This window comes from Linepithema humile, chromosome 3 (genome assembly GCF_040581485.1).
Source record: "Linepithema humile isolate Giens D197 chromosome 3, Lhum_UNIL_v1.0, whole genome shotgun sequence".
In the NCBI taxonomy this organism is placed as follows: Eukaryota; Metazoa; Arthropoda; class Insecta; order Hymenoptera; family Formicidae; genus Linepithema; species Linepithema humile.
This window is the reverse complement of record NC_090130.1, coordinates 10093454-10106116: the sequence shown is the minus strand read 5'-3', so window position 1 is coordinate 10106116 and position 12663 is coordinate 10093454.

The following is a 12663-nucleotide window of genomic DNA, read 5'->3' as shown; positions in this document are numbered from 1 at the left end:
TTTTGTAGAATACTGATTAATTGCTACAGTCTTCCTTACGATATCGTTTTGTTACCGTTTTTGTCGCGTTATCACCGTACCGAAAGTACCGTGGGCGGATGCCCGCAGACGGATTTTGCTCGGGAGCGTTCTCCGCGAGACCGCTGTTACCGCCTCGTTAGCGTCTCGGCGAGAAACGTGAAAGCCCGCGAAAATAGCCGCTCCGCGACATCTCATTTCTGGCCGTTAGGCTACCGTCGTTCAAAGTATATTTATTTGGCCTTCACCGGCCGTATCGGATGGTCGTAATACAAGTCATTTGTTTTGTCGAATATCGTCGGATCAGCTGCGAATTATCGTGATCGCGTTTCCGAGATTTCATATGGTTACCGAAATTTGTTCTCGTTATCGATTGATTGAGCGAATTACCTTACTACCGTACTAGACTATTTCCGCCGTATCGGCTCAGGCCGAACGATCTACGCATCTTTACCCTTGTAACCGAATCATGGAAATACATTATTGTTAAATATTAATGATTGAGTTGTCCTTGTGTTCACCTCTCACTCCAGATATCTACGTTAAGTAAAAGGACTGCGCCCCTCTGCCATACTGAGCGGGGAGCGGCCGAGCAAATTTTGAGAACTATTAAAGTTACCGATACCGCGGTGCGATTATTCGCACCTGGCGCCCATTCCCGGTTACCGTTATCGCGTGAGTTACCTTGCTCCCGAATTGTGTGGAGTACCGCGAGTTACCGAATCGTGCAGTTATTGCCGATTTCGCGAGTTACCTTGCTCCCGACGAGCGTGGAGTACCGCGAGTTACCGAATTAAGCATCTGTTTCTGATACCGTAAGTTACCGAGTCGAGCAGTTATTGCCGATGCCTCGAGTACCGATTTCCATTGGGCGTGCTCCCTCGGATCTGGCGTGATTCCGAGGCTAGTTCACGTCGCAAATTTTGGCGCCCAACGTGGGGCCCACGCCGTGAAAAATTATCGGGAAATTAGGAGAGAGTAAAATCTGGAGAGTGAGAGAGCGTAACTCAATTAATTATATCTGTGTCTTTGTCAAGGTACTAATCCACTTATTACATTTCATGTTCTTTCGTCTGTGTATATGACAAATGTACGTATCGTCCACAATATATATATGCTGTCCTATGCAAGTAAGTTGCAATAAGTATATTCTAAGTCCTATATAAAAGAAGAGGACTCTGGAATTTGTGTGCCGCCGCGTATACGTGTGATACCGCTCGCTGTGTTGGCGCGTGCCGCTCAGCTGTAGAGTTTTTCTACCCGTCGCTCGCTCGCGGCCGAACGCGACGTAAACACTCATACACGCGCTCGCTTATATAATATCGTCTAGACCGATTTCGCAGAAATTAAGTAGGTCAATAGAAAAACGGAGACCTTTAAAGTTCCACCTGTTCAGCATTATTTCCGCCTGACTGATTTCGAGCGTGTTGTAGAGAGCCGTTTATCGTATCTTTCCGATATTAATTATACGCGAGGCCTGATTTTCAAGATCTTTTCGTTAATTTCATAAATTTCCGTTATAACGAATCATTCGCATAATATTGTTCGCATAAGAGAATCGTTATTATGACCGCTTGACCAACTTGTTTATTATTTGATACCGTTGATCTCAGTTGCTTTCTTTTGATTATTGTCGATAGCTCATGTGTTACTTTTTTTTCGGATTTTGTTTGTTACTTCTTTTCTCTTAGGCTTCAACGTATAAGGTCGTGTTTAGATTCGTTGCGTTTAAACTTCCGTCTCAACGTATTCTTTTGATTTTTATTACTTACGGAATTATTTAATTCAACTTTGCGTGATCACATCACACCTTTTTTTTGCTACCTTTCTTTTTTTCTCTTTTCCTTTTCTTTTCGTTTCGCTCTTTAAGTGCATAATTATTGTCTTTTCAAAATCAATTATTTTCTTTTTGCCCGTTCTCGTTATCTTTTTCTTTTTCGTTAATATTCGTGGATTGATCATTGCGTTCCGTATTCGACAACTAAAAACGTCTTTCTTTCCTTTGTCTTTTTCCTTTTCTTTCTTTTCACGATAACGCTGGCAATTAACGTTTCATTTCCGATATATATTGATTTTAAAATTACATGACAGTGATCTTAGCCTGCTAACTTTCTTTTCTTTGTTTCTGTGTAAAATTCTTTTTTTTTCTTTCTCTCGAGTCATACCGAATAACCTTTTTTTTCTAAGTACTGTATTGCCTGACTGAGGCCGGATTGAAAATATCGTTACCCTTATTATATTGATATCGCCACATGATGAAAATTTCGATAGTGGGTTTAACGGACTCGCATTGAATTTGGCTGATTTGGCGTATCAAAGTCGTTAAAACGTACAGTTTTCGTGTCGTTTGAAATTGTTTGTTTCTCGTATTTATTCGTTACCGTATCAATTGTGTTTATGATTTCTTTTTTTTTCTCGTGTCGGTTACTCGAGCATACGGTCCCTTCGTGTGTTGTTTTTATCTTGAATTAAGCTACCGTTATTAATTTCCTTTTCATTTCTTTTTCTCGTTCCTTTTCTCTGTATGTCCTTTTCTCTTTTATGTCTTCTCGCGTACGGATAACAAGGAAGGCGTATGTGAAGCTTAATTGCAGTGAGACCGCGCAAGTGTAGCGGTGTTATCAGTATTTTTTTTTTTTCTCCTTTCGGGAGACTTATTGAAATTTCGTGGAGATTTGGAATACGCCGTCGAGAATCGGCTCTCGGCGTGATTTCTTTTCTCTTTCCGTGTCCCTTTTCGTTTGTCGGCGATTATCGTCTCGTGAGTCAGTTGAGAGTAATAAATTAAGCTTACTTTCGATTCTTGGTGTTCGTTCGTATCTTCGATTTCCTCTCGTCTTGTTAGTGGCGTTAATTATTTTTTCTTTCTTTTCTTTCTTTTCTTTTTCGTTCTTTTCTTCTATCATATATCGTTGATTTCTTTTTTTTGTTGTTTTTGCGTGTGCATTTTCCGGTATTGCGTTCTTTTGTGGCGAATTCTCGTTCGGTAACTAAGTACTTTTGGTTAGTACGAATCAATTTAGCGTCGTTTTTTTTCTTTCTCGTCTTTCTTTCTCGTTAGTACCGTTCCTTACTGAGATTATAATTTTTTTTTGGAAGTTGTTTTGCGTCTTGACTGCGTTTTTTTTTTACGAATATTCGAGTGGGTCTAGGGAATAGGACCGGATAATTTTTCTTTCTCCACATGAGGAAGGATAGTAATCCTCATCAGTGGATTTACGAACTGACTATCGAACAAGCGCGACAACACTTATCGGATAGAGGATTAAGTATCCAGGGAATTTTGCCGGTTTTACGAGCGCGACTTACGCGGTACGAGAACGCTCAGCAGGAAAAGTCTCCCCCGTCTCCGGCACTTAGCCCGGCTGAGGACGCCGCGATGTCACTTGACAAGGGCGCGATGTCGGGTGAATCCACCCCCCGAAGGGAAGACCCCACTTACCCGGGACACCCCCGTTTCACGTTCGGGGGGGAAAAGGAGGATGCCGCGGTGGGAGGAGCTTATCCTACGCGTCCCCCGAAAATTCCGGAGGTTCCCCCGCAAATATACGAACCGCGTCCGTCACGCGCGTCCACTGCGGAGGCGTATAATTTGATGCGTAAGTGGAACCTACAGTTTTCGGGAAAACGGGGTAGCGACGCGGAAGCATTCCTGCTAAGGATAAAAGAAGCTCGTGCGATCGTGCCGATATCGGATTCGGATCTATTTAAATGTTTACCGCTGTTCTTATCGGACATGGCGCTTTATTGGGTGAGATTAGAGAGCGCAAATTGGCGAAATTGGGATGATTTTGAGGCTGGATGGAGAGCGCGATTCGGGGATCCCGATTTTCAGTACGCGCTGCGTGACGAAATTTTCAGGCGTACCCAGGGGGAGCACGAGACAGCTGCCGATTACCTAACGTGCTTACGCGCGTTATTAAATAGAATGACGCCCCCCTGGCCCTTAGCGGAACAGCTTAATTTCGCGCACCGCAATATGTTACCGCGTCTGCAGATCGCGATCCGCCGGCAAGAATTCGGGGATTTTTCCACCTTGGAATATCTAGCGAGCCGCGTAGAAAGAAGCTACCTCGCGGAACAAAATTACCGACCCCCGTTACCGCCGGAACAATCTATTTTCCCGGACTTAGCGTACCGCGCTCCGAAAGGAAAACCGAAAAACCCTGTTACCGTTGCTACCGCTGCCTCCACTAAAAAGGAGAAGAAAAAGAAGGCCAAAACCGCGAATAAGGCGAAGGCTGATACCGATAAGGATACCTCTACCGATACCGCTTCCGATTCGTCAACTAACGTTACCGTTTCCGCTACCGCTGCGGCCAGCAATGTTAAATGCTGGAACTGCACTAAACTCGGACATTGCGCACGCGAATGTACCGAGCAGCGCCGTATGTATTGTTACCGGTGTGGCAAACCGAACGTTACCGTCAGAACCTGCCCTACGTGTGCGGGAAACGCGGACCGGAGCCAGTAGGTAGGGTCCCTACGACTCCGGATCCACAGGGAGAGACCCGAGCTAGATTGACAGATACCGAAACGCTAATACATTCATACGTTACGTTCGAGCGAGACGAATTGCCGCCCCTGCGATATTTTACGATCCGTATCGACAATTATACACTTTCGGCCCTCGTGGACTCCGGAGCCAATCGAACCTTACTCGGTCGAGAGGGAATAAAAATTATTCGTACGTTAGGACTCGTGACTTCTAAGGGGAGAGGAATACAAATTCGCACAGCGAATGGACAGATCGCAAACATTCACGAAGAAATCAAGTTACCGTTAGTATTAGAAGGTCAGTGTCGTGAGGTTACCGTTGCATTATTGCCGACGTTGGCAGTACCCTGCATTTTGGGGGTGGATTTCTTAACGAAATTTGGTATAGGGTTAGATTTCGCAACAGGTGAATGGTATTTTGCGCAAAATCCAACCGTTCGTTACCGTCTCGCTACCAACCGAATTTCTCGTGAAGGCTCATATTATGGATTGACGGAATTAACGTCAAAACAGGAGCATACGTTAGATACCTTTTTGAAAACCCTCCCGGAACCGTCTGTGAATCCCGGTATTACAAGCCTCACAGAACATAAGATCGATGTAGGCAGTAATCCGCCCGTGAAGCAGCGTTGTTATTTAGTGTCGCCTAAGGTCCAAGAAGCCATCCGTTCGGAAGTAGACAAAATGTTAGACGCTGGGATAATAGAACCTTCGTTTAGCGAATGGTCGAATCCGGTGGTTATGGTCAAAAAACCGAATGGCAAGTACCGATTCTGCTTAGATTTTCGAAAGGTGAATAGTTTATCGAAGAAAGATGCATATCCGTTACCGAACATGGCGGGAATTCTGGACAAATTGCGATCAGCCCGTTACATTTCGACTATAGATTTGAGTCAAGCATATTTTCAGGTACCGTTGGCTAAGGAAAGCCGAGAAATTACCGCGTTTAGTGTTCCGGGTAAAGGACTCTATCAATTTACGCGGATGCCGTACGGTTTAACGGGGGCTCCCGCAACCTTTCAACGGTTGTTAGATCGGTTGATAGGCCCCGAAATGGAACCTTTTGCGTTTGCATATCTCGATGACATTGTGATAGTAACGCCTACGTTTGAGGAACATATGATCTGGCTGAATAAAGTATTGGATAGAATTACCGCTGCCGGTCTTACCGTGAATCCCGACAAATGTGAATTTTGCCGTGCTCAGGTGCGATATTTGGGATTTCTCGTGCAAAAAGAAGGGCTAATGGTCGACCCTGAAAAGACGCGACCGATCCTCGAATATCCCGCGCCGCTAAATATCAAGCAAGTGCGCCGATTTTTAGGCATGTCGTCCTGGTATCGACGATTTATTCCACAATTTGCCACTCTTAGCGAGCCATTGACACGCCTTTTGAAAAAAGGCAAGCGCTGGGAATGGGGGAGTGATCAGGTCCGCGCCTTCGATCAGCTTCGAGACCATTTAGTTACCGCACCAACACTTGCGTGCCCAGACTTCGAAGAACCTTTCGTATTGCAGACTGACGCTAGTTCTGTAGGATTAGGTGCCGTTTTGACCCAGAATATCGATGGCGAAGAAAGGGTAATAGCTTTCGCAAGTCGAGCTCTGGCAGGCCCCGAAACAAGATACACAGTTACCGAACAAGAATGCTTAGCAGTCGTTTGGGCGATAAAGAAATTCAGACCATATCTTGAAGGCTATAAATTCACAGTTGTTACCGATCACAGCAGTCTACGCTGGTTGCATAATTTGAAAAATCCAACAGGTAGATTAGCTCGATGGGCTCTCGAATTATTAGAGTACGATTACGAGGTAATTCACAGGAAAGGTGCCTTACATCATGTGCCTGACGCACTCTCTCGCATGTTCGAAACTCAGGTTACCGTGGAAAATTCAGATACCGTTACCGATACCGTTAATTTGGTTACCGAAAATGATACCGCTGGCGCGCTTGCCGCTGCCGATACCGCTCCGGGGATAGATACAAAGGATGAGTGGTACCGCAAAAGATATAAAGAGGTGATATCAAGTCCGAGTAAATACACGCAATGGAAGGTCGTGGACGGGCAATTGTACTTTTTGAGGCCGAAACGCGTGATTTCCGAGATAGTCGAAGACCTCGACCGGTGGAAATTAGTCCTACCGAAAGAATTGCGCCGAGAAGCCTTAAAAGACTCGCACGACGCGCCGCAGGCAGGTCACCTGGGCGTAGAAAAAACTTATCAGCGTATCGCCGTTTCTTATTTCTGGCCGAATTTGTTTCGGGATGTTACCGATTACGTGCGAGCGTGTGATATTTGCCAGCGCACCAAGGTCGAACAAACGGGTCCCGCAGGTCTCATGGGTCGCCGAATTGCGGACGGCCCATGGAAAACCGTAGCTGCCGATATCATAGGACCATTGCCGCGTAGTAAATCGGGATTTCAGTACATTCTCGTTATTCAGGATTTGTTCACAAAATGGATGGAGTGCAAGGCACTCAGATCGGCTACCGGAATCAAAATTAAAGAGGCCCTCGAAGATTTAGTAATCTCTCGGTGGGGCGCTCCGAAATTTTTATTGACGGATAACGGTACCGAATTTATCAATAAAACGATGAAGGCGTTTGCCGAAGGGCGTAATATTACGCACACCACGGTACCGCCCTACCATCCTCAGGCTAATCCCGTAGAGCGAGTAAACCGCATTCTTAAGACGATGGTCATTTCGTTCATAGAGAAGGACCACCGCGAGTGGGACGAACATTTGTCCGAATTTCGTTTCGCATACAACACCGCGTTTCATTCGTCCTTAGGGACATCTCCTGCGTTCCTCAATTTAGGAAGGGAGTTGGAGCCGGTGCAATCGCTAAGGCGTCGCGATAATGAGGTTACCGAAATTGAGAGTAAAGATACCGCGGACTGGGGGAAGCGCATGACGAAGTTACAGTCATTGCGCGAATGGATTGTGAAAAACCTAGACCAGGCGTTTCAAAAGCAGTCCTCCCGTTATAATTTACGCAGGCGTGATAGACGTTTTGAGGTCGGCGATTTGGTGCTGAAGCGACAGCACGTATTATCGTCTGCGGCGCAGAATATAGCCGCGAAGTTGGCACACAAGTTCCAGGGCCCTTTGAAAATCTCGCGGGTGATCTCGCCCGTCGTGTACGAGCTAGTCCAGCTGGACGGATCTCCCGCGGGAAAAATTCACGTACAAGACCTGAAACCATATTGCCTTCCCGATCCCGAACAATAGATGCAGCGCAACGTAATGGATGGCGAGGAATTACGCCGGATCTCGCGCGCCTTCTGGCACCGCCACCGTCGTGTATGGCGGTTTATACACAGCCACGAGCCCGGTTTCTGGGACGACTTGTGGGACACGATGGAGGTGGCCCGCCGCTGGCGGTGGACGGAGGAGGGAGCCGTAGTGGCCGAGCCTCCTACCACCCGGGACGCAGAAGCCCAAACTCCGGCGCGAGAGACGAGAGACGCGGCGGTGGAAACGACTCGGGGACCGACCTGCGAGGTCGGCACCCAAGCGGATGCCCAGGAGGGCGCCCGACAACCGGCACCAGTCCAGGAGGACTGGCTGCCGCCGCCGCCGCCGACTAAGACGGTGAGGGAGGACCTAGCCCGGCGGTACGGGGCCCCTCCAGCGGAGAACCTGCGGCATCCGGGAGGCTGCTGGAACTGTCTCTCCGAGCTGCACGCCTACCCGGAGTGCGACCTGCCCCGGATGCAGAGCTTTTGCTTTGGCTGCGGGGAGAGGGACGTGACCGTCCGCACGTGCCCGCGCTGCGGACCCACGTATCGGCGGACGGAGCCCTACACAGGGCCCCGGGGACCGCGAGAGCGAAGACGACGAGGCGACCGGGGGCGAAGGACCCGGCAAACCTCCACCAGCTCCGAGGGATGGCCGTGGCGAAGCCAGTCGGAATCCTCCTCGCAGTGAAGACCCAGGGGTCACATACCCCAACATTTTTTTTTTCTTCTTCTTTCTTTTTTTTCTTTCTTCCTGTTCTTTCTTTTTTTTCTTCTCTTTTCTTTGTCCTTCTTACTTTTTCGTTTTTTTTGCTGTTTTTTTTTTCTTTTCACTTTTCTTTTTTTGTATTTCTCATAGGCTAAGTTAGTATAGTTTTTTTTATAATTATAGTTTTTTTGTTATAGTTTTTTTTAGTTATAGTTTTTTTATATAGTTATAGTTTTTTTTCCCTTATTCTGTTGATTGTACTTTTTTTTCTCTTCGTTGTTGTTACCGACCAGTCGCTGCATTGACAGCGCACAAATAAAGCCCGTCAAACCGACTCATGTCTACTTCCTCACCCTCCCCTGGTAGTAAGGCGTGAACCTCCCGTTAACTGAGAAACACCCCGTGACTCTCGCGTGGACGGGAAATTCGTAGAGACTTCCGGGGGGGTCGCACGCGAAATCCGAAAGGGACAGGGGGGGAGGAAAAACGAAGCGACTGGGGAGGCTGTCGAGTTTTTGCGGTTTTGGAGTGAGAACACACAGGTAAGGCTACCGGAGGGGCGGTCACCGGCGTTCGTCGGGACCGAAAACCCCGCGGTCCTCCTCTGGGAAGGGGGAGTTGTGACGTGACGCTTTTCGAGCGCCGTCACAAGGGCGATAGCCCGGCCGAGGGAGCAAGGAGCCCTGGTGTTGCTCCTCGCGTGGAGAGAGCAACCCGCGAGACTCCACCATTTTTGCGCGTCGTTTGTATTGTAATTCCTGTTTTTGTACCGTAATACCGTTTTTGAGTTGTAAGGCGAGACCCCGTGCGGGCGGCGTTGCGTGTTTTGTGCCTCAGGGCGAAGACAGCATCGCCAGGGAAGCCGGACACCGGGGGATCATCCGCAGGGGCCACGCGTTAGTGACCCCACGAAAAAGGTCAGGTACCGCGATTCCGTCGCCTCCGCCATCCAAGCCCTATCTAACTCCGCTTTGGTTTCAGCCACAAAGTCAAAAGCAACACAAAGACACGCAGCAGCGGACCTCGCCCGGCTGCAGACGGCTTCGAGGACCCCGAAGATGCTGCACCCGGAAGGACCGGAGTATGGCCCGGCCAGCCTAACCAGTCTCTTCCGGGAACATCGACTTACCGACACGTTATCAGCCGAAAGACTTGAGGAAACCACAGTGAGCGGAAGGGGGCGCCCTGGATGAACTGTGGGCGGTTCTCAGGGGCCCTCCTTTTCGGAAAATCGGCAGGATGCGCAGGAAGGCGACGCGAATCTGGAAGGACCTAGAGGCAGAGCCGAGAAGAGTCACTGTTCGGTGTGCCGCGAGTGCGTGAGGACGAACACGAGGACTCAACCCCACGACGCCGAAGACGCCGAAGACGTCAACTCGATGTAAGCCGCCTCTCGGGTAGCCGTAGAGTTCCGTCCGGTTATGGCTGGTAGCGTGAGTCTGTTTTGTATTTAGTGTCTCTCACACAACTAACCGAGATTTTTGATACCGTGAGCGTGTATTGACGCTCAATTACCGCGTGTCCAGCCGGCTCCGGATATCGCGTAAAAGTCTCTCCGTCTTGCGTGAGTTAAGCGCCGACAGTCTCTTTCTCGTTGCCGTTTCGTTTGCCGTTCGTTTCGTTACCGTACCGTCTTCCCGTTACCGTTTCTTTTTGTAGAATACTGACTAATTGCTACCGTTTTTCCGTTACCGTTTCTTTTTGTAGAATACTGATTAATTGCTACAGTCTTCCTTACGATATCGTTTTGTTACCGTTTTTGTCGCGTTATCACCGTACCGAAAGTACCGTGGGCGGATGCCCGCAGACGGATTTTGCTCGGGAGCGTTCTCCGCGAGACCGCTGTTACCGCCTCGTTAGCGTCTCGGCGAGAAACGTGAAAGCCCGCGAAAATAGCCGCTCCGCGACATCTCATTTCTGGCCGTTAGGCTACCGTCGTTCAAAGTATATTTATTTGGCCTTCACCGGCCGTATCGGATGGTCGTAATACAAGTCATTTGTTTTGTCGAATATCGTCGGATCAGCTGCGAATTATCGTGATCGCGTTTCCGAGATTTCATATGGTTACCGAAATTTGTTCTCGTTATCGATTGATTGAGCGAATTACCTTACTACCGTACTAGACTATTTCCGCCGTATCGGCTCAGGCCGAACGATCTACGCATCTTTACCCTTGTAACCGAATCATGGAAATACATTATTGTTAAATATTAATGATTGAGTTGTCCTTGTGTTCACCTCTCACTCCAGATATCTACGTTAAGTAAAAGGACTGCGCCCCTCTGCCATACTGAGCGGGGAGCGGCCGAGCAAATTTTGAGAACTATTAAAGTTACCGATACCGCGGTGCGATTATTCGCACCTGGCGCCCATTCCCGGTTACCGTTATCGCGTGAGTTACCTTGCTCCCGAATTGTGTGGAGTACCGCGAGTTACCGAATCGTGCAGTTATTGCCGATTTCGCGAGTTACCTTGCTCCCGACGAGCGTGGAGTACCGCGAGTTACCGAATTAAGCATCTGTTTCTGATACCGTAAGTTACCGAGTCGAGCAGTTATTGCCGATGCCTCGAGTACCGATTTCCATTGGGCGTGCTCCCTCGGATCTGGCGTGATTCCGAGGCTAGTTCACGTCGCAATATATGGACTATTATGGGAACATAGATGTATAAAATTGAAATTGTTATATGTTTTAATACGATTTGAACTCAGCAATATCACCTTATAGCTATAATTGCGAACTATACTGTATTTTGCATATTTTAACTGTTTTATATGGATGGGTATTTTCGAGGACTTTTATAGTATGTACGTACTATAAAAGTCCTCAAAAATATCCATGTTCCCATAATAGTCCATATGTAAACATATATATGTTTTTATATCAATCTAATTGCCTGTTAACATTGCCTTTAACATTTATATGTTAAATCATTTATTATTTTGAAAAGAAAGATATCGATTGCTGAAAAATAGAAAGTGCAAATATGTACCATATGATCTATAAAACACTTGAATGATGTGTCGTGTGATTTATATATATCTATTAGTATCTGAGAAATTAATAATGGCATTCACATTTTTTACACAAAAGTAGCTATAGACATAATAACATAGATAGATTGAGCATGACGTGCGAGACCTAGTCGGCACGCGTAGGAAAGAGGGAACACAATAACTCATTTTTATTCTCTTTTCTCTCTCTAACAAAAAGTTGTTCTCTGTCTATTAGAAAGAGATGAGAGACTGAGATGTTTCATCTCTTTCGCACGTCAACTATGAACAAATATATATAGTGTATATTATTGGCAAACGTAGTAAGTATATAGCGTTTTCGATTATACAGGATTTGAACGACCCAGGGTTGGTTAATGACGTCATTGCAACCTCTCCACCAATGAAAGACTTGCATTTATAGTAAAATAGTGATTGATCAACCCTGGGTCGTTCAAATCCTGTATAATCGAAAACGCTAATAGACTACTCATTCCCTATCTCTATGCCTGAACGGCGAGCGTAGCAGTTTAGAAAGAGAGCACGAAAAATCGGCAGAGTTGCTATCTCTGTTCAGTTTGATTAGAAGAAGTATATTATGTAGTGGAAAGAATAGAGCTGAGTGGGGAATAGTAAAGCCGCAATAAATGCTCTTCTTATGTATGATAGAGAAAAAAAACTGCTTATTTTCTCTCTTTTTCTAAATCTCGACACTCTGCGAACGTCGATGAACAATCTATGCTTACTACATCTGTTCGCGAGCAGCAGTGCGAACCTTCTAGAAGCATCAAGGCCTTGTCGAAGGACATAGTCAGCCGGTAATTGTTGATGCCGATGATCAAAACATTGGCCTACGTGACAAACAGCATTGTTTGCACAGCAACGACGTTCGCACTGCTGGTCGCTCCTGATAGGCCTAATTAGATCGCGAGATCTATTGACAATTGTCATTCGTGGATCCATCTCCTTTTCGTTAGAAAAGGACCAACGTTCCGGAGCGCGCTCCGAACGAGAGTCAGTCAGTCGAAAGCGGGAAACGTGCGAGCGAGTATTAGGTCGTGTGGGAGTCAGAACGGAGTCCGCGCGATTACAGGTCTTCGCGATCCGCGTAAAATGTACGTGGTCATTAAGTGACTTTGCTCATTAAAGATCTTCACGTCAATTGTCGTTCAGTCTGATTACCGGCACCTATCAGTCACAAGCTG